This window comes from Bemisia tabaci, chromosome 5 (genome assembly GCF_918797505.1).
Source record: "Bemisia tabaci chromosome 5, PGI_BMITA_v3".
Classification (NCBI taxonomy): Eukaryota; Metazoa; Arthropoda; class Insecta; order Hemiptera; family Aleyrodidae; genus Bemisia; species Bemisia tabaci.
In genome coordinates, this window is record NC_092797.1 from 7471469 (window position 1) to 7494062 (window position 22594).

At 41.0% G+C, this 22594-nt stretch overlaps 1 protein-coding gene across 1 annotated transcript in view; it reads left to right on the top strand.

The window, feature by feature from the left end:
* The window catches only part of LOC109034892 (uncharacterized), a 455198-nt gene that overhangs the window by 270763 nt on the left and 161841 nt on the right, over positions 1-22594 (top strand). Inside the window, exon 3 of the mRNA XM_019048289.2 lies at positions 6017-6100. The gene's annotated coding sequence lies outside the window, so the exon portion shown is untranslated. The remainder of the gene's footprint in view (positions 1-6016; positions 6101-22594) is intronic.

Consider the following 22594-nt stretch of genomic DNA (forward strand, 5'->3'; position numbering starts at 1 on the left):
TACTAATTATATTACCTTTATTTTAGCCTTGGTTACCCGTTTTTTTTGTCAGTTAATGTCACATGTTTCGGGCTACTGCTTCGTTTCATCGTAAATACTTAACGGAAGAAGACCTATTGATTATAAGTATCCAAAGAACAGAGAGATTTTCCGACGGATGATCTCAAAAACGCGAGTGACGAGAAACGTTTTGTCGGTGCCCGGGGCGCGCGAAGTTTAATCTACGGAGCGGCAACTTTTTGCGTCAGCGATGCGATGAAAGACCGCACGCTAAGTAGGGTGGCAACAATTTTCTTTTGAAAAGTGCACCCGTGCATCGGCCGAAACCAAGCCTATAACTATTGTTGTCATTCTTCACCGTATTAAACTCACAATAAGCTTTTCATGTCAAACTAATTTTGTATTCATTAGCGGAAAGTTCCGAGTGCGCAACAAAGTTTCGCCGCGCCCCCCGCACCCCCCCCTCCCCCGCCCCTCCCGCGCGGATGTATAAATTCATGTCAGCTAACAGCCTTTTCACCACTTTTGTTTTCCTTCCTCGGGGAAAAAACAACAATCCCGGAAAAACTACACTCGACATCATCAGCTTTTTTCCCCTCCTTTTTTCGCGGATCCACTTTCACGCGAAGTCAAGTTCTGTTTTTGACGAGCCAGCGAAACTTTCGTCTTTTCCTTTCCTCCCCCGCCGCACGGTGGATCGAGTCAGCTAGAGAGGTCGGACAAAATCCGTAAACTTTAAACGCTTATATCTCTGTTTATACAAAACTTTGAGGTTCTGATAGTGGTTCCATTGGTTTCCTCCTGAAATTTTCCTCCAGAAGCACCCCATAAGATTTAAAATGTGACGGAATAAACATCAAAAGTTGCAGTTTTAGTCAAGAATTTCATGTCCGACCTCTGTAATTGATTCGATCCACTGTGTGTCGATCGTACTCCTATCCCGTCCGATCGCGGGATGTTCTTCTACCGCTTCGGTGAGTTTTTAACGATCATCGATGATGAAACTAAAACCGCGTATCTTGCAGTGGCGTGGCGTGATTTGCGATTAATCGATTGTTCGGCCATTTAAACCTATGAAAAAGTATCGATAAACAGGGTGTTCGCAGCGAACACTTTAATAATCGATTATTCACCACAGCTTCAAATGGGGAAATATCGATAGATCGCAAAGCACGCCACGCCACTGGTATCTTGGTGTGTGACGTTTGACGTTTGGGCGTATCTTTATTCTCACAAGACCCCTAGCTGCGGGCTGATTATTGAAATTGCTAGACTAAGCTTTAGACAATGCAGACAACAGCTATGTGGAAGGATCCTATCGGTGTGGTTGCAATGGACAAAGGAAGAAGGTAATAGACTAACTAACGGCAACCCATAAGAGACCCTATAGTTGGTCCGTCATTTTCTCCCGTAGTCTATACCACAGTAATCACCTGTTTCAACCAGTAGGCGCGCTCCATATTTCCTATGTCTTATTTGTCTATCGCTTTGTCTATCAATTTTAATAATCCGCCCGCTGAAAAGCATGCGAGTATACAGAGAACATCACTCACGTGAAAATTGAGATACGTCCTTACTTCAGAGACGACGATTTCTTGTCCCATTAACTCCTTTCGAAAAAGAAGGAATGAAATTCTAAATATTCTAAGGCCGCAAAATTGACTTGAATATTCACTGGGAAAAAAGTCACTTAATTGGGTGTTGAGTCCAGACCCTTAAAAGATTTGATAAGAAAAAATATTGTGGATCAATCGGATTTTTGCTTGAATTGAGAGCCAAGCCTCTAAATCGAGGCGGATTTCTTTTTGATTCACGCAAAAATCCGATTGAATGAAGAGTATTTTTTCTTGTCGAACTTTTGAGAGGCAAGACTTTAGACCCAAGAGACTTTTTTTCCCAGTGTTGTCGTTTTCCGGTCGAAGGAACGTAACTGAACTCCACTATTCCAATTTGATGACTTGATGATCAACATGACTATTTCTGAAGATTGAAATTTGAAGAATTGAAACTACTTTCTCCTATCTTTTTTCAAAATCCTCATGTCAAGCTACAACTTTTGTTTAAATACGTCCAATTTTCGTAGACTGAAATTTGTAGTTGACTCATTTTAGCTGATACTCGGCAATACTGTCACCTGATTCTATGAAGCGCCAGTTGTGTGGGAGTCGAAATAATTCACGATGAGATTTTCATAAGCCTTCATTTCCTACGACTTTTGCGTTTACTATTACATAGCTTGGATTTCTTATCCATTCGTTTCAAGCGGGGCGGTTTTCCAAGAAACGCCATGTGGAGGAGGAGCGTCACATGAACTTATGGTTTTCTTTAAATTTCCCCTGATGAAAAACGGATTTTTTTGAAAGCTTGTAAATAATTTCCTTCGAACTTTTCGCAGAATTTCATTTACAGTTTAATTCAAATAAGATTGAGGGGAAAATATTTACAGCTCGCTTGGCTTTTTTCCATAGCAAGGCAGAGTATATTGCATAAAATGTCATGCTGCTGAAAAGAGGGATAAAAACTAAAAGTCAGAAATATACTCGCCCTATACACTGCCCCACGAAGGAAGAACGCCGTATGAGCCATAAGGCGTTGCCATTGCCAAATTTCCCTCCATAAATCACGAATTTTCAGAAATATTTGTGATAATTTCTTTTCCGATTTTTGGAAAATTTCGCTCGTAATTTGATAAAAAAAAGTCTGAAAATTTGAAGGAAAACTATTCATCACTAACTTCGAAAATAAATATTTTTTGAGCGGAAATTTGGCAACATTCGAGTGCTCTTACGGCATTTTTACATACAGGGTTATCCAAAAGTCACTGACCACCCCTGTAACTTTTTTCCAAATTGAGATAGAAGTTTGAAACTTTGGGAATGTTCCTCGGTCTAAAGTAGCAACTTTTTGGTCCCCCCAAAATTTTGGGGGGGCCGCCCCCCCTAAGGGGGGCGGGGGCTAACTTTTTTTTCCAAATGGCAACCCCCCCTTTGTGATACCTCATTCGAAAGATAATAAAAAAAGAAAATTTTTGGCGCAACGCGCAGGTCAAAATGTTGATTTTTGACAAAATGGCGGCCGGTCAAAGTTCAAAATGGCGGAAATTTGGCATCTCCGTTTTTTATCGACGGATTGGTCTGAACCTCATAATCTTGGGGTTTTTTGGGACGAGAAAAACGATTTTGGCATCGGTTTTCCAGAAAAGTCAGTCCTTTTCAAAATGGCGGCGGTCAAAATGGCGGCCTAGAGCGAGAAGTGGATATTTAGGCTGCTTATCGTTGGATTTGCATGAAACTTGGTATCCGGGGGTATTTCGGCACGAGAAGAACGAATCTTTCATTGGATATCTGAAATTCCGAAGAATTTCAAAATGGCGGCTAAAAAGTGGCGATAAATCAGTTTTACGGCTGTTTACCAATGGATTTGCATGAAATTCGATATCCTGGTGGTTTTTGGCTGGATAAAAAGAAATATTTCATTAATTCTTGAAATACTAAATAATCGATATCGCATTTTATGCAAATACATCGGTAAACAGCCGTAAAACTGATTTATCGCCACTTTTTAGCCGCCATTTTGAAATTCTTCGGAATTTCAGATATCCAATGAAAGATTCGTTCTTCTCGTGCCGAAATACCCCCGGATACCAAGTTTCATGCAAATCCAACGATAAGCAGCCTAAATATCCACTTCTCGCTCTAGGCCGCCATTTTGACCGCCGCCATTTTGAAAAGGACTGACTTTTCTGGAAAACCGATGCCAAAATCGTTTTTCTCGTCCCAAAAAACCCCAAGATTATGAGGTTCAGACCAATCCGTCGATAAAAAACGGAGATGCCAAATTTCCGCCATTTTGAACTTTGACCGGCCGCCATTTTGTCAAAAATCAACATTTTGACCTGCGCGTTGCGCCAAAAATTTTCTTTTTTTATTATCTTTCGAATGAGGTATCACAAAGGGGGGGTTGCCATTTGAAAAAAAAAAAGTTAGCCCCCGCCCCCCTTAGGGGGGGGCGGCCCCCCCAAAATTTTGGGGGGACCAAAAAGTTGCTACTTTAGACCGAGGAACATTCCCAAAGTTTCAAACTTCTATCTCAATTTGGAAAAAAGTTACAGGGGTGGTCAGTGACTTTTGGATAACCCTGTAGAACGGTCGTGCACTGCCCTGTCGAAGGAAAATCACATCACCCATGAAGAATAAGGCTACATTTTGTAATTAGGAACCACTATTCCTCGCTCATTTTAAAAACAACGTATGTGCCATCGGTTTAACCATGCAGATCGGCTTTTTTTGTGGGTGTGTCAGAAATATTAGTTCCTAAGTGCAAAGTGTAGTCCAGTTCGCTCTCAGTGAAAATCGACTATAATATTGGCTCGATTACACGGTGTTCTATGGACGGATCTCATACGGGAGGGTAGAAAGTTCCTCGGAGGATCAATCACTTGCCATCTCAGTCTGCCTCAAAGTTTCCTCACTCCTGGGAATACAGACAAAGAAAGATCTTCCAAAGATGTGTTAGCAGTGGTGGAATCTTTTCCTTTTGGGACTCCGAGGACTCCTTCTACGAGGAGGACTGTTGACTTACCTACTATGTTTTTGGTATAATGGGTCACTAAACCTTGTTTATTTTATTGAATATATTCTGAAAGTACAATGTGAGCTGATAACGTGGTGATTTTTCCGCATTTTTATGGAGCCGAAATCGCGGAGAAACCCGCTTTTGAAAAATTTAAAAACCGCAAGACATTTCAAACGCACCCGAATGGCGGGAAACTGACGGTGTTGACTATCATATCGCAATCTTCTCTCATTTTCCTCTGATGTTTGTTTAAATAAAACGTGTTTCAATGTGGAATTGTTGCTCGTTTATTACAGCTAACATATGAATGAGATTCAAGTCTTGAATTCAAAAGATATAATTTCGACTTTAGTATTGTTTTCATATACGAAAAGTAGATAGACATTTGACGGAAGTCGTGGAAACCCTTGCCCGCTTCTTATTGGTGCCGGATGACATCATTCGGCGCGGCGCGAAACCGGGGCGTTTTAAATTTGCGTATAAGTTAAGCGATTTGAACTACGCATTTCTCGGTCATTGAGTTACTTGTTCCCGTTTTTAATGAGCGTATCGTGTTCTACGCGTCATTTTCCTTCAGAAAACTATATTCGCAAGTCAAAATTCGTTCATGGTTTAGTGACCCATTATGCCTAACCTTCCTAACACTTCAAGTTTTCCAGCTTCACTAATAATTAAATGAGACACAATGCCAAAGCCTGGTAAAATAAGAACACAAACTTCTGGATGACCAAAAAACCAAAATAAGTGCTGGTATGAAATAAGATCACCCCCTCCCAAAGGGTCATAAAAAGATCTATTAAAGTTTCTATCCTTTAATAACATAGTGGTAGTTCCTGCAAGAACAGGAAGTGAAATTAATAATAAGAACACAGTAATTAATACTATGACCAAAAAAATAACCCTAGATATTCAAAGTTTATACCAAGAACCCGCATATCGACGGTGAAACTAGCAAACCACGTTTCTCGTTTGCGGTGTTTAAAAATCTACGCTCGCATTTTATTTTTTTGAAGTAGACCAAATCAATTTCATTCCTTGAAATTTTCACAGAATTTTCTCCGCACGAAGAGGAAAAATCACAGAAATTTTCAAGACTGGACGTTGAGTAGTTTTTCATTTAAAAAATAAAGTATGACAGGAAGTCTGCGACGTCGCAAACCGAGATACGTGGTTTGGTAGTTTAACCGTCGATATTAAAGATAGTAACGACGAGGAAACGATTTGATTAACAACATCTTTCTTTTTTATTAACAACGTGTTAAGTATTTCGTTTTTTAAACAAACCGAGGTTTGGTCAATTTGTTCGGCACATTACGTCACCCGGAGCTGGGTGAAAACGCATGTTACCTTTGATCGCTTCCCTTTGCGTCTAATTTCATGTTTTTTAAGAAGGTTCTGTGGAGGCTCAATGAAAAAATTATTTTTCTTTTTTCTGTTTCAGACTCTGGCTTTGAAAAAAACATGCACGAATTCTTTATGTCACCGAGCTGAAATGGAACTGGAACATCTACATCATCTTAACGAGGTAATATTCATTCCAAAATGTTCGCCGTGTAGCGTAAATAACTTTGCCTGATAGATCAAATTGTTCAAGATTTTGATCGTTCACAATCTGTAATGTATTACCTAATAATGAACTTGATCGTTACACGAGTTTTCTGTGAAGGATTACTTACCTACATTAATATAATTGGATATAGACTGAGGTCTTAGCATATTCTCTCCTTGAATCAACTGTCATTGATTCCAAACCCTCTTTGTCTGACACCAAGGAAGACTAAGCTGATAATTGTATGATATCAAACATGTGATTTAAAGAATCAACCAAGTAGCTAAAATTGTATGTTCCTTTCATTGAATGATTTTTTTAATTCTCGCGATGCTTCATTCATTGGCCTTTAGAGGCAGAGCTAATTTTAAGATACCAAACATTCAATAAAACCATTTGAACTACCCGGTAGTTTGAATTGCATGTATAAATAAAAGTCGCTTTACAACGCACTCTGGCGTTCTACGACACCCAAACGCCACATATGCCTGTCTTCCCAGAGGTTATCCACAGAAAAAAACAAGCAGGAAGCTCCAACGCATTCGCGTCGGAGAGCGGCTCTGGCGACAGTAGTTGTAGTCAAGAATGAGGGCCTAGACACATTTTGTCACTGATGTACAATCCGACAACTGTCGATTCATGTTTTGTAACTTAGCAGATTTACGTAGCCGGTGTATAAATGTGTATTGGCCCTTGATATGCAGAATGCATGGCACTATCACTTGTTGTATACTTTTAATTTTGAAGGCTCTTTGGAGGTCCGCATCCTAAAAAATTTCTCCCACAGTATTTTTTTTAACTTGTCGTTGTGATTGGGCGCCAATTTCTTTCAATTGAGTGATCATCTTCTTTTTTTGTCAAATAACTAGTTTGTGCAACAATAAGACTGAAACTGACTGTAACTGAAATTTTGTCTTTTTAGATATTTGGTTATTTTGTATTTATTAGATTGTATATTTTCACAGCCCTGTGATAAGAAACTTTGGAATGCATGGTTGATAAGTCGTTTAGCGAGGCTGCAAAAAATTTGCATTTTTATATCTGAAATTGTAGGTAATGGTTTTGAATATCGAATTGCGATATATTACACGGTTAAGATAGGGCTATATGTCTTGTCGTAAGCGGCGACATAGAGTCGATGTCATTTCAATAATCGCCCCGATGGCCACGGTAGTTGTGTGCCGTCTGCCCACGTAGCAAATGGGAGGCGAAAATGGAAGTCATCAGTGCATCGGTGAGTGTTGAACGTGAAAATTGCGCGGGCCGCGCAAATTTCGCGATCATCGATGTGTCGGGGCTGAGCATCCATCATTTTCTATCTTGTTTTGAAGCTATGTGAGTTGTGATAAAGTACATAATTTTTTTGTATTATATTACTGTATAAATAGTGTAAAATTTGTACAGAACTTTGTACAAAATAGTTTCTTGTAAAAAGTGTGGACTACTGCCACGTCGTTTCCATACAAACTCCCAATACGCCGCAAGTACCACAAATGCCCATGTTAACCAAATCACCTCATCATCCATTTTTTAAGGACACAATTTTTAATTCAAATCAACTTACTTTATCAAAACTCCAATCGTTTATCAAATAACATATATCGAGTCATTTTAACAAAATCAAAGACGGCATAATATCATTTATCACACAGCCAAAAACCTAACCTAGAAACCACGATGTTTACAAACTCAAATTGGAGAACACTCATTGGTCCAATAATAAAAATTGATTTGCCGCCTTTTTTCTTTGCAAGCAAAACGTGTGAACATGTCTGAAAATGGGATCGGGCGTCAACACTCAACGATGCACTGATGACTTCCATTTTCGCCTCCCATTTGCTACGTGGGCAGACGGCATTAGACGTTTACGGTTTCCTTGGTAACCTTTGTTTGCTATCAGCTGATATCGAGTAATATGACTAGGAAGCTCCAACCCAGTGGTTGGAGCTTCCTTAACCGCGAAAACTTTAAAATTCAAATTTTCAAATTTTGAACGTAAAGTACATTTTTTCCATCACGAGATTAAAGCACAGACAAGTTTTGAATTATTGACTGTATCACCATGATTCCAAAAATACACTACACAACATGGCATTGGCTAACAATAAAACAATATGCAATAAAATAAAGTCATGACAAGGAACATAGCCGAAAATGGCGCCGATTCCCATTAACCAACGCGCGGTCTCTCCAATGTAACATGGTCCAATGATACTCCCCAGCTGGGACCGTCCGGAATAGCAGCTCTAGTGCAAGCACCAGAGCCGCTAATAGTATGCTGTTTTAGCATCTAGGAAGTCAATGATGTGTCTGGTGATCCCAAGATCCTGCCTTTACTGCCCCCGCAATTAACTTTACATCCTGCGAATGCAAATTTAATTGCATGGTTAATCAAGGCAGCATCTTAGGATTACCAGACACATTTTTGACATCGTAGGTGCTTAAACAGCGTACCATTTTTTTCAGTATCGGGCAACTGACACCGCAACATCGCTTCGTCAACGGCCTGCCGCCAACCCTTTACGGGACGTCCTCGTCGCCTCCTACCAGGTGGTACCCAATCCAAAACTTGTTTGGGCAACCTCTCCTATGACATTCTTTGCACATGTCCATACCAGCATAACTGCCTGGACATGACGTCGTGCACGATATCTTTTTCAACCTTCATCACGTGGAGAATTCTCTCATTACGGACACTATTCCGTCTCGAAATGCCGGCAGATGGCTGCCAAAAAATCATTTCAGTTGCCCCCAACATTTCTAGTGTTTTTTTCGTCAAATGCCACCTTTCACTACCATAGAGCACGATACTTTTAACTATGGTGTCATATATCCGGTGCTTGTTTGCCTTTGAAATGCTCTGATCCCAGAGCACCCCGTTCAGCATCGCGATGGCTCTCCTGCCCTGGATGATCCTGTCCTTAATTGCTCTATCCATCCTTCCATCCTGATCTAGCCAGACACCGATATACTTATACTCGTCACACTCTTCGATGCGCCGTCCATCCTCAAGCTCTATGCTTTGCCGTTGATGCCCCGCCCCCAAGACCAGCTTCTCTGTCTTGGACACACTAACATCCATGCCCCATTTCCGATATTCTTCGACCAACTTCCGCGCCATGTAATCTGCATCTTCTTCATCTTCGAATTGCATATTCTTTAAATTCAAGGATTTTTTGGATTTTCGCGCATACTTGGACTGCGTTAAATGAACCAATATAAAACCCCTTCAAATGCGTATGATACTGTGCAACACACCGAAGTTCAAATAGTTGTATTCGTAGGTTGGAACCTAACTCAAGTGAATTGCATCACCAAATGGACCGCGTTTAACAGAAAGGAACCAAGCCACATCAGCTATTGCCAAATTCAATTGGGCGATTTAATTTCATAAATGAGAACGGCTCTGCGGCTTTTGTGCTTTTAGTGAATTTTTTCCCGTAGTGTGAAGCAAATTCCTTGAAATTTTCAAAGGAATCCTCCCCAGCGTTCTCTCGTAAGAAATAAATTGCCCAGTTGGCGATAGCTGCAGATGTGTCTCAGTTCATTTCTGTTAAACGCCGTCCACCTCACAGTGGGTTTAACGATCCAACTCCATAACTCTAAGAATAGGAGTACCCTGCCGCGTGCTAAGGAAAAACGCAGTATGAACATTCGAGAGTTTCCAAATTTTTCTGATAAATTGTTTTTTTTTTTGGGGGGGGGGGAGAGTTATGAATATTTTCGATTGAAATTTTCAGATAAATTACATCTGATCGCGGATAAAATTCTCTGAAAAATCCAAGGAAAAACATTCACTGATTTCCCTGATGATCCAAATTTTATCAAAGGAAATTTGAATACGTCTGATGGATCACACGGCGTTTTTCCTCAGCATACGAAAAAATAAAAACTACTTTACGGCCAGACGCTTTAATTGAGGCGAAAGCCGCACAGTGTATCGAGTCAATAGGAGAGGTCGGACATTAAATTTTTGACTAGAACTTCAAATTTTGATGTTCATTTCGTCACATTTTAAATATTGAGGGGTGCCTTCAGAGGAAAATTTTACGAGGTAACAGCCTAACCAATGGAACCACTTTTAAAATCTCAAATTTTTTTATAAACTTTTAAAGTTTCCAAATTTTGTCCGACCTTTCCTATTGACTAGATCCACTGTGAGCCGTTTAAAGTCAACTGACGCATTCTAAGACAATTATCGTTTTTTATCATTTCATCGTCAACCTCATTGTAGACCGAAAAAATTTCCGTGTAGACCGGGTGAAACACTTTGCCCTGGATCGATGGATAATTTCGCTCGACAATTTTCTCAATTCCGGAGGAGAATGATGTATGAAAAGAAGATTGCTCGAATCAACTCGAGTTTCTGCATTTCGTCTGACATCTCATGGCTGCAAAATATGACGTTGCGTGTAGCACTGTCAAACTGCGAGCACAATGCTTCCCTTCCACCTCCAAACCAATCTAAAGAAAGTATTAAATCTGACGATTGGAACAACTCGGGAATTCGCAGAAAGATCCATCACAAGATAGAATACAATTTTTATAACATTGACAAAAAAACTGTAATATCAGAAAGAGACCTTTTTTCATCATGGTCTCTGAAGGATACCAAGTCACTAAATATTATTGTTAGAATTAGTAATGATTTTAATAGCAAAATGTGATTTTTTAGTCAAAGAAAAACAAACGAAGCAGTCTTTGGGTTTTTTTTTTTAAATAAAGGGGAACTCGGGATGAAAGAGACAATACTTTGTATCGTCGACAACTTATGTTTATAGTAAACTAAATCTTTCTTTTTTTTAATATTATGGATCGGAAATGAGGTTGAAAACCAAGAAAGACTTTTGGAAATTATTATTTTTGAATAAAAAATTACTTTCGTGGGAAAGAAGTCTTAGAACGAAACTGACGATGTAATACCCGTGCCGACAAAGAACGCCAATAAAATTTTATAATCGCTTAAAAATATACTTTTGGACATCAATTTATACCAACTCCGCGTGAAAGTCAATCCATCAATACAATTGACATTATATTACGACTATTTAATGAGATTATTGAATTTTAAAATAGTTCCTCAAAGTGCATGTCCAAAAAGTGAAAGGCCCATGCCGCTCAATTTTTAAATGCAGCTTATTCTGAAGTTTATTTTATTTAATGAAACTTTGATTTGAAGGAGACGATCCTCCTCGCATAGGTCTAGGGATTTTTTAAAAATTTTTAACTCCGCCCAATCAACCCTTAATGACACTTTAAAATGCTAAAATGAAATGTCCGTGACAAAAAAAAAAAAAAATGCCCTCCTGCAGTTGACGTTCAAATTATGACTTCGATACGTAAAATCTTCATGAGAAAGAATAGAGTAATTTTTACAAAGCTAAAAGGAAACACACCGTATGAGCATTTGAGAGTTGCCAACTTTCCTGCAATGAATTTTTTTGCAGGGAGTTATGAAAATTCTCCCTCAATGTTTCAGATAATTCAGATCTGATTACGAACAAAATTCTCTGGAAAATTGAAGGGAAAATATTCACGGATTTCCCTGAAAATTCGTATTTAATCAAAGACAATTTGGCACCGTCTAAAGGCTCATACGGCGTTCTTTATTAGCTCGGCAGAATAGAAGGGTCCTTTGTTTAAAAAAAAAAATAAAAAGAAGGGAGAAGAGCCTCCCAAAATTTTGCCCCCTTTTAGGTATTCCACCATTCGACCATTGGAACAAGGTTTAAATGGAAGCTTATAATAACAGAAAACGCAGGAAAAAATGTCATGATGAGTATAGGGACCATTTTCGAGTTCCGGGGGGGGGGGGGGGGGCTCGGTCCAATGGTCGAATCGAATACCTAAAAAGGGGCGAAAATCAGCCCTTTTTTGGGGAGGTTCCTAGCTCCTTTTCGATAAACTCGATCTATTTGCGCATGCGCTCATGAGGGGGTTGAAAGGCCACGCTCACAATTTATCGCGGTTTGCAGACCCTTCCAACTCCTGTCCTCCCCCTCCCCCTCTCCGCTCCCCTGTCTTCCTCCCAATCCTCGATTCTTATCTTGTTACTCGTGTTTTCTTCCTGCCCTCAGCCTCCCCTCCCGAAATCAGTTCCCCGGTCGCGTCATCAATTTATTAACACCTCGCCACGCACCAAGTGCCCGACCGAGAGTCACTCTTCTCCTCGCGATTGAAATGTCTTTTTTTACCTCTCGGCGCCCCCCGCCCCGGCCTCGCTGGAACGTGAATTATGACTTGGCCAGCTATGAATGACTCCCGATGAGGGTTCGGATAAATCAAGTGCTTGGAAACGTAAGGGCTCAAGTGCTATGTTAACCATCGGAAAGACACCCCCGCTCGAGAACGTATCCCTTGGGGAAAATATTGTCCGTTTAGGATTTGTTCCGCTTTTTGGGCTCAAATAGCGGGTTATTTATTGAAATTTATAGGCGGAGAGATAGACAAAAAGAAAATGGAAGGATCCTATTGGTGGAATCGGTAATGGACAAAAGAACTTAGCAACAGACTAACTAACGGCACCTAGTGGATCGAGTGAATGGAAGAGGTCGGACAAGATTTTGAAACTTTAGAAGCTCATAACTCCGTTCATACGGCAATTTGAGTTTAAAAAAGTGGTTCCATTGGTTTCCTCGTAAAATTTTCTTCTAGAAACATCCCGTAAAATTTTTAATGTGACGAACTAAACATCAAAATTTTCAGTTTTAATAAAAAAAATTCATGTCTGACCTCTCTGATTGACTCGATCCACTGTGTGGCAACGCACGAGAGACCTCATAGTTCGTACATAATTTTCCCGCTAAGTCTATAAAAATCAACCGTTTCAGCCAGTATAATCACTCCGTTTTCTCTTTTTAATCTTTGCCTATCGCTTTACATGTATATCAATTCCAATAATCAGCCTGCAGATCTGTGGCACAAACATATTTACTTTCATTGTATGCGCTGTCTGAGAAACTGTACCTTCACATCCATAGCTTGGAAGCGTAAAGGTGGGGTGCTTTGTCAACCGTCGGAAAGATCTGCCCGCTTGAGAACGCATCCCTAAGGGAAAATATTGTCCGTTTCAGATTTGATCCGTTTTTGGGGGCTAAAACAGGGGCTGTTTATTAAAATTTATAGACAAAGCTATACACAAAGAGTAAATGGAAGGATCATATCGGTGGAAGCGGGTGGTTTGCGATTGTCAAAGGGGGTAAGCTACAGACTAACTCATGGCAATCCACCAGTTACCCTTCTGTCGGTCCATCATTTTCCCCATTATAGTCTACGACAACCAACTATTTCAGCCAATATCATTGCTCAATTCGCCCTTTGTCAGCTTTGTCTATGGTTTCCTCTATCAATTGCAATAATCAGCCCGCACATCTGAGTCACATCACACATCACAGTGGTACAGACTTGTTTACTCCCCTCGCACAACCTGACTAGGTCACGCGCTGTCCTCGAAACCGTGACTTTACATCCCTAGCTTGGAAACGTAAGGGGTGAGGTACCATATTAACCATCGGAAAGTTTTCTCCCTTAATAACGCGCCCCTAGGGGATAATATTGTCCGTTTAAGATTGGTTCCTCTTTTTGGAGCTCATACGGTGGGCTGATTATCGAAATTTATAGACAAAGCGATAGACCAAGAGAAAACTGAACAATCCCTCCGGTGGAAGCGAGTTGGTGTAATGGACAAAGGAGGTAAGCAACATACTGATCAATAGCAACCCATGAGAGACCCTGTAGTGATTATTTCATAGTTTTCCCGCTCAGCCTATACCAATCACCCGTTTCAACCAATAGGATCGTTCCATTTTTTCATCATCTTTCATCATCCAACTTTTTCTCCTCTTTCTATCGCTTAGTCTGTAGAGTAAAATAACGGAATCGGTTTCTGTCAGGCGAGCATAAGTCCAAAAACTCATGAAGCCTGGCTTTCGTTCATCACGCAGGACGCTACGGCTCATGAGTTTTTAGACGTGCGTCCGTCTATCAGTAACATATTTTAACTTCTGGATGCAACTATTCGAGCTCCTTGGATGTCCGCGTTGCATACGCACAAAAGTGAAGGCGTTTTGACTGTGCAAGCACCTACCACTTCACTCACGGCACGGCGCGGCGCCAACAGCAAACGTACTTTTAGTTCTTCGTTTGTACTACAAAATAGATCTCCTAGGCAGGAATTATGAGTGGTGGTAGCCAGTGGCGTGGCGTGACTATATCCGGTAGGCGTTCGGTAGCAGTGTTAACTTTAGGGGGGGGGGGTCAGAATGGTTCACTTCCCTTCCTTAAAGGGGGGTTCGGGGGGCCTCCCCCGGAAACTTTTTAAAAAATGAAGCCGCCAGAACACGATTTTAACCCTTTCTGGTGAAAATTGTGCCGGTAAATTGTCATTGAAATTTTGTTCTTTTTACCGATCGTTTTCCTGTAATTTATTTTGATAAATGATAACGTATTTTCGCAACACGCACCTGCAGAGAGAGGTGGGAGAGAGAGATTGGGAAACTGGGAGATGCAGCCCGCAGGCTAAAGGGGGGGAAGCGGAGGGCGAATCGCGGCATAGAGGAAATTCGGCGGTTCGCAAACCCCTGCGGACCACTGCTATAGGAAACAGCTGCTGGACTGATGAGCGGCTCTCCTCTCTCGTTCTTTTCCCCTCCCTTCTCTCTCTGCTGTGTTCCCTCCGCGAGCGCAGTCCGCACTCGTCTCCGAACCCAATGCTCACGCTCCGCTCTGCGCCGCGCGCCGGTGCCTCTCCTCTCTCGTGTACCCTTTGCCCCTTCATCATTGCACCCAGGTTCTCTCTCCTCACCGTACGCAGATCATCCAGGTTCGGCAGCCGGTGCGGACCACGCGTCACAGGATTTTCTCTCTCCGCCGCGCCACATGCCGCTGTCGGAAGCCAAGCGCCCGATACTTATTTGCGATCTTCTATTCTGTATTCTGAACTGCTTCCCACATTCATAGCCATAATTTATTAATTGTTTCAAAATATTTTAGGGTGTTCGGCGAACACTGCGAACCTATGGACGCCACGCCACTGGTGGTAGCCACATCCGGGCAAGTTACCTATCCTCCAACCATTGACGTATCGACGGTGTAAATTGTCAATCACATAACTCGTTTGCGGTGTCTGAAAATCTCCGCCTCTATGTTATTATTTTACAGGGGAACAAATTATCATCATTCCTTGAAGTTTATGCAGAATTCTCCTCGCGCGGAGAAGAGAAACCACGGTAGTTTTAAAGAATTGCCGTTAAATAGTTTTCCGTTCAAAAAATAAAGTTTGACAGGAAGTTTGCGACGTCGCAAACCGAGTTATGTGATTGCCGACTCACATCATCGATATTCAATAAGTTCCTGGAGTTTATTCGGATTCCATTTTTAGCATCTAATTCAAGCAATTTAATAGTGTACTAAATCTTAGGTAATTATTTTGGGGGTGTCTGCACCATCGTTTTGACAGCGTTACAAGGGGTGGATGGGCGTTAAAGAGTCGGAAAAATCACGTCACGTAAACCCCGGACAGCTCCACGGTTGATGCAGAACACTTCCGCCGAGTGAAAATAGAGCACTTGCCGCGTAATCGATTGATAACAGATTACAGAAAGATACACGGAAAAAATTCGACGAGTCGAAGAGAGAAATATCGCGATACATTGAATGCGACAAGCGAGGAGGTTGGAACTTAGCGTGAGAAAGACCGAGGTGATGGATGAGAAAATGGTTGTGCGGTTACGAGAGGAGAGAAACCTCTCGCGCTAAGCAAGAAACACGTAACTCCGATGAACAACCGGGCGAGATACGCGGTTCTTGCCGGGGACGGCGGAGAACAACGCCGGGTAGGGGGGTGGGAAGGAGGCGGTTCAGGATCGGCAAGCAATGAAACAAAACGAAGGTTGACAAGCGAGATAAAGCGGGCAAATTAGCACATCCAACGGATTTTATTAAATCGCACCGTGACTAATCGCCCAGTTGTCGTTTTCCCGCTCCCTCCGACTGAAGTCACAGTGATTTTTTGGCCCTCGTTTCGTCAGCAGGAACAGCAGTGTAATGCTCTGGCCTATCAAAGGTTCGTTGGTTTTCATAAAACTTGGGTTTAGTAGAAGAGAGAAAACAAGCGGGAAAGTTCTGACACGCAGAGGAGCACTCGGCTGTTTTCTATGTAGGCGCGTTTTTAAGTTCAACGGAGATGGACACCGTTGAGATAAAGAGCTCGCTCACCAAAATAACAACTATCAATTGCACCAAGTTTAACAGAAAGGAAACAAGTCACATCAGCTATTGCCAAGTTTAAATGGGCAATTAAATTTTTTACGAGAGAACGTTTGTTCGGATTTCTTTGAAAATTTTAAGGAATTTGGAAACATGGAGAATTTTCACTAAAATTTGCACGAAAATCCACACAATCGTTTTTATGTAAAAAATTAAATTACCTAATTAAATTTGGCAATAGCTGATGTGGCTTATTCCTTTCTGTTTATCGTGGTTCAATTTTAAGAAAACTAATTAAACTAAACTTTAACACTGACACTGACTTACCTGAATCTTAATTTTGGGTGTTTTATTTGGGCAAATTATTAAATCTAATTTTATTTATTTTTCTATTTTTGTCTAACAAAATCGCGGAAATGCAATTACATGTGGGTGCGTCCTATAAAGAGCTATGTTTAAAGCGGTTGTATGGGGCCGATACATGCGAGCTTTCGGTCTACAAATACATTTTAAAAGAAGAACCAGACATCAAATTGTAAAAATAGAAATTTAATTACCCTCCCGAGTCCATGATAAACGTTATTAGCACAGAACGGAGCATTGCGAGTAGACGCGTCGAAATATGGCGCCTTCAATTTTGATGATACCACACGGACATCCATCAAGCACGAATAGTTGTATCTCAACGCGAGCCATCCTTACTGCTCTATTACCACGTTCGTTGGTTCCATTTGTCTTATATGTATTATGGTGGCCCGAATATCTTTTCTAGGGGAGTTGCACATGGTTTGGGATGAGAGAGCGCAAATATGTCACCAACTTGGGACAACTCGGCTCCGGACTTTGCGTCTAAATTAAGTTTTGGGCATGTAAAAGCTGATTGACGAATTAGTGCCAGTTTTGTGGATGATTTTTGAAAATTTAATGAAAAATGAAGGTTACATTCAATAAAACTTTTGGCTCGAACAGAGCTTGGTCTATTTTCTTGAATAATTTTATGAAAAATGAAGGTATCATTCACTAAAACTTTCGGCTCGAACGGATCTCGGTCCATTTTTGCAATACTTCTTGAACTTCAGGGTGCCTACAAGTTCGGAATTTCCGGATAGTCCGGAAATAGTACTGCTTTTTTAAGGGCGATCCGGCAGTACTGAAAAAGTGTGGAAATTCCGCAAGAAGGTCCGGAATTTTTTTCACTTTCTGTCATTTTCGTCGCATTTTAAGCGAGAAATTCAAATCTTTGAAATTCTGCGAATTTCTTCAATTGAAGGTACTGGAAAAGTACTGAATTCTTCTGTTAAAAAGGTACTGAATTTCTTGGGAATGTACTGAAAAAATACTGCAAACGTACTGATTTTTGGCCAGCCTATTTTAGTAGACGCCCTAAACTTACTGCTGAACTTTTCGGTAACACGCCAAGGCAGTGAGAGTATTTTTTGAGTCCGTCAACAAAAGCCTCGAAGCTCGAATACTTGACGAAGCCAGACCGGCCACGAGAGTCGTGCCCTTCACCAGTCTCTTTCGCCTCAAAAAGCATGAACTCCTTCACTTCCTTGCCAAGGAAAACGCCGTGTGAGCCTCCGAAAGTTGCCAACTTTCGTTCAATAAAACACGCATTTTCCGGGAGCCTTGTGAAGATTCTTTCCCTCAATTTTTCAGAATATTTATTTCACAATACGATCTTAAGTATTTAAAAATTCCGATAAAAATATTCATGACTTTCCCCGAATTTACGTAACTACGGTAGTGTGGTATTTTATCATTCTTCTGCGAATTCGAAAACACACTGTCGTGCTAAGCAAGAACGCCGTATGAACATTCGAAGGTTGCCAGATTTCTCGCGTTTAAATATTTATTTTAAAGGAAATCTGTGGATAACTTTCCTTGAAATGCTCAGGTACCTTAGATTGAATTGCGAATGAAATCCTCTGAAAAATTGGAAGGAAAATACTCACGGTTTCCCCTAAGAATGTGTATGTAATCTCGGGAAATATGACAACGCCTCAAGGCGCACACGGCGTTTTCCCTTAGCATAGCTGTACGGGCCTTTGGACGATATAAAATTCCGTTACATAAAACACGAATTTTCCATGAGGGGATGAGGAATATAATAAGGGTCGATTCTGGGCCCAACCTGAGTTCGTTCGGTTTTTATTGAAGGAAAAATAGATTGCATCCAGCAAAAAGGAGCCAGCGCGATTACAGTGTATTAAAATGGTGATTCTTCATAATTATCAAAAAAATCTCAGAATCAATCTTAGAATAGCGAAAACATGTTTAATGGAGATGTTGCGTGTGTGAGGAATTTGCGATTTGATTGTTGATTTTTTTGCAAAAGTTTGCGAGAAACACGATGGTGCCACTGGTTTTCTCTGATATCAACTCCCAAGCTCAAAAAAAGCTCTCAAGTTGAGGCCAAAATGAAGGGGGTATTCCTCGCTATCCTGAGAGTCCACCTCTACATCAAGACAGGGTTGCCGTGTTTTCAGTTTCGGAGTCCCCAAATAAAGAGGCAGCCCTGTCAATGTATTTGCTCCCTATTTTTTGCATGGAGAGTTTGTCTTGATGTAGAGGTGGACTCTGAGGATATAGCGTGGGATACCCCCTCCATTTTGGCCTCGAGAGCTTTTTTTGATCTTGGGAGTTGATTTCAGAGAAAACCAGTGGCACCATGGTGTTTCTCGCGAACTTTTACAAAAGAATTAACAGTCAAATCGCAAATTCCTTACACATGCAACATCTCCATTCCTACCAAAAATGTTTACTTTCAAAGGAAGATAACAGGGTAAAATTTAATAGTATACACATAATGAGTATTTTCCAAAAAAATGAAGAAATTTTGAAAACACTGTAATCTTGATGGTTCCTTTTTGCTAAATGCAATCCATTTGGCAATGCTTGAAGATTCATACGGCGTTTTCACTTAGCACGGCAGCATACGACGTTTTTCCTTCGGCCGGGAGTTGGTGGGTCTTATCCGCTTTCTTAGGGCCCGGCTTTTGTCTGGGGCGTTTCGTCAGGGCGGCGACCGGGTGCTATGCTTTTGATTAACCTCAAAATCGCCCGGGAGGCTGCTTGGCTGGTTGCGTCGTGGTCGTCGCGGGCGCGGCCGCCACGGTGGACTCTTTTCTCTCGCCTCTTCACTTCTTCAGTCTCAAGAGTTACACGCGCGTTTAGTCCTCGCTCACATCCTCCTCCACCGCCACCGCACTCTCATCCGGCCCGCCCTCGTCGTCGTTCCTTTGTGGACATAGAATTTTCCACTCCGTCCTCTCCAGTTTCCCCTCCGGCTCTCACGCTCTTCATTTTATTCATTTTCCGACGCCGGGTTCCCACAAGTTAGATTTGGACGTATAAATATGGAAAAAAACACACCGTTAAAAATTCTCCTGTTTGTGGTTACGTAGGGGTTAATTTTTACAGAAAAATATATCGTTTCCCTTACGAAAGAACGTAACTCTATTGCAATGATGCCAGATGGATTAAATTTTGCAAGTGGGAACTACAGTTTCTGGCTCTGTTTGGAAACAACCTACACTGGGGGAGAAAAAAACACATTGGATATAGAGTCCAGACCTCTTGAAAACATTGATAAGAAAAAGGACTCTTGATTCAATCAGATTTAAGCTTAAATCAAATGGAAATCCGCTCAAATTAAGAGGCTTGGTTCTTGTTTTAAGCTTAGATCTGATTGAATCAAGAGTCCTTTTTCTTGTCGATGTTTTTAAGAGTCTTGACTCTAGATCGATTACATGGGAAACCGTCTTTTTCTGGAGAATCGACGTCAATTTTGCGACCAAAGAGGAATCTTGAGAAATTTTTGGCGGGGGCGGAGCCCCCCTCCTCAGGGAGTTACTTTCTGCCGTTCAGGGGGTCTATAAGAACTCTTAGGAGTCACTTAAGATGTAAATGTGTTCTGCTCCTCAATTTGGATGCAATCAATTTGCGATTCGAAAAGGAGCCCCGATTTTTAAAATTGGGCCCCCCCGTTTACCCCCCAAGGGGAGCTAGAGGAGCTTCGGGACCATGAAATTTGGATTTCTCGAGGTCGATTACCTGGGAAACTGCCTTTTTCTGGAGAATCTACGTCAATTTTGAGACCAAAGAGAAATTATGGAGGGGGGTACTGTCTCCCTCTTTAGGGGATCATTTTTGGGCCTTGGATGGTCCGATTTTGGATTTTTAGGGGTCAATTCCACGTGAAATTTTTCGAGCTTTTCAATTCTGATGCGATCTATCCGCAATTCGGTCGGGAACCGTGACTTTTAGCATCGTGACCCCCCCTTTACCCCCCAAGGGGGGGTGGGGGGGTTTCGGGACCACAAAATTCGGATTCCTTGGGGTCAATTCTCTATTCAACCCCGCGGTCTCCGACTTCGTGCGACCTATACCAACCGAGAAAAAGGCCTGGTACGGGTGGTCTGAAACACCCTGTATTAACCAAAAGAATGGTGGGTATTGCTAACTAAAAATTAATCTGATTTTTCCTCAGATTTCATGCCAAAATCAGAAAAATTGTGGATAAAAATTGCATAAGTAGTATTTTTGTAAAATCAATTGTTTGAGTCAATTTGGAAACCGTAGATTGGAGTTACGTGATCTCGTTCAGAAGACTACAAATAAAGAGCTAAACTAAGATAGGTTTGGTTAGGTTAAGCATCTAAACTAACTTCACGGTGGTGCGTGGAGCATCACGTAATATTGAAGGCGCGAAAGGAGTGAGTCTCTGTGAATAATGTACTCCACGATAGCGAAGGAACAATACCGCCTATTTACAAGCTGAAAATTTTGCAGGACGAAGAGAATATTTCGCCATTTTGGTAATTGAAGGTTAGATTCGCTATTTTTCCATACATTACAGCGTCATTGCAGCGCTCCCCAACATAATTAAAAACAAACTAAAATCATCAGTTTGCGTAATTTATATTGAAGAATGCGGCAAAGTTGATAGCTCATTTTTGCCAAAGCTGTCACTAAAGTAGTATTGTTCTTTTGCCCCCGATAAAGGACACCTCTGTGAACATAAGGAAGGACATTCATCAGCAAAAAATCAGTAGAATTGTCGGTTTATACTCCAAGATTAGTTGCATTGGAACATAAGTCACCTGAATAGTCAACGTAAACTCTTACTTGCCGATTGAATCGTTCATAAGGCTTTCACAGCATCCCACCCGTTTGCGAGGATACTCCGTCAAGGAAGCATCATTTGGAAACATATGCAGCCTCTGCAATATCTTTAATATATATGATCTTGAATTTGAGTGGCTATGGTCACTTTTCTTGGTACAAGAACGAATAACAGAGCGCAATAATTCACACACCGAAACCAAATTCCATATAGCTCCAAGATTTAGCTAAATACAACATGACATTTTTATGTACTGTAGTTCAGACCCACTAATAATCTAAATTAATATTATCAATCTTGTAGTTGGACGTATCTATGTCAAAAGCAACTCTATCCATTATGACATGAACCCTGTCTGTAGATGCATTCTTATGGATGCTAGGGCTCATATCAGAATAGATTCAGTTCCTTTTGATTTGAGTACATCCAATTTTCCGGTCAATCAACGCACTTTCTCACGTTTTAGATGAAATTCAACTATCTCTAGGTCACGCTCTTGCAATAAACATTAAATACAACAGCTCTCTTATAAGGACACTCCTTGGAAAATAGACTTTTTTAGAGTTCTGTCGGCCAAATTTAAAAATCTACGGCGCGTTAGAAAGATGAAAGTAGTGACTTTTTAACTATTTATACAGTTTTAACTATCTATGTTATTTTTGGAGGTATCAAATAGGTAAATTATCTCTCTCGATGAGCCGCGTATTTTATTGTATGCTCAACAAATTGCTTATGGACCATATTCAGGCAAAATAAAAAGGAAAAAAAGTGGACATTCCAAATTAGACTTTGCACATTAATGGCTCAGAAATAACGAATGTACAATTTGTTCCCAATACACTAAATTTTTTCACGGATGAGCCAGATGTTTTAGTTTCTGATTGCAAAAATAAGTCCAATTCACTTGTTACCTTACTCGATTACATGGCCTAGATTGTTAGCGCGAGGTCTCTCAAATAAATGTCTCCAGTCCTATTCTCGATCCACGTTCGACAAGTCCTCTCATCGAAAATAAAAGTTCTGTTTTTTTCTTGGCCAGGGGCAGTGATGCCGGGGGTTTAAAAAAAAATCACCAGAATACGTAGCACGCATTGAATCGGAATCAAGTTCTTGTTTCGAACCACGGACGAGACCGT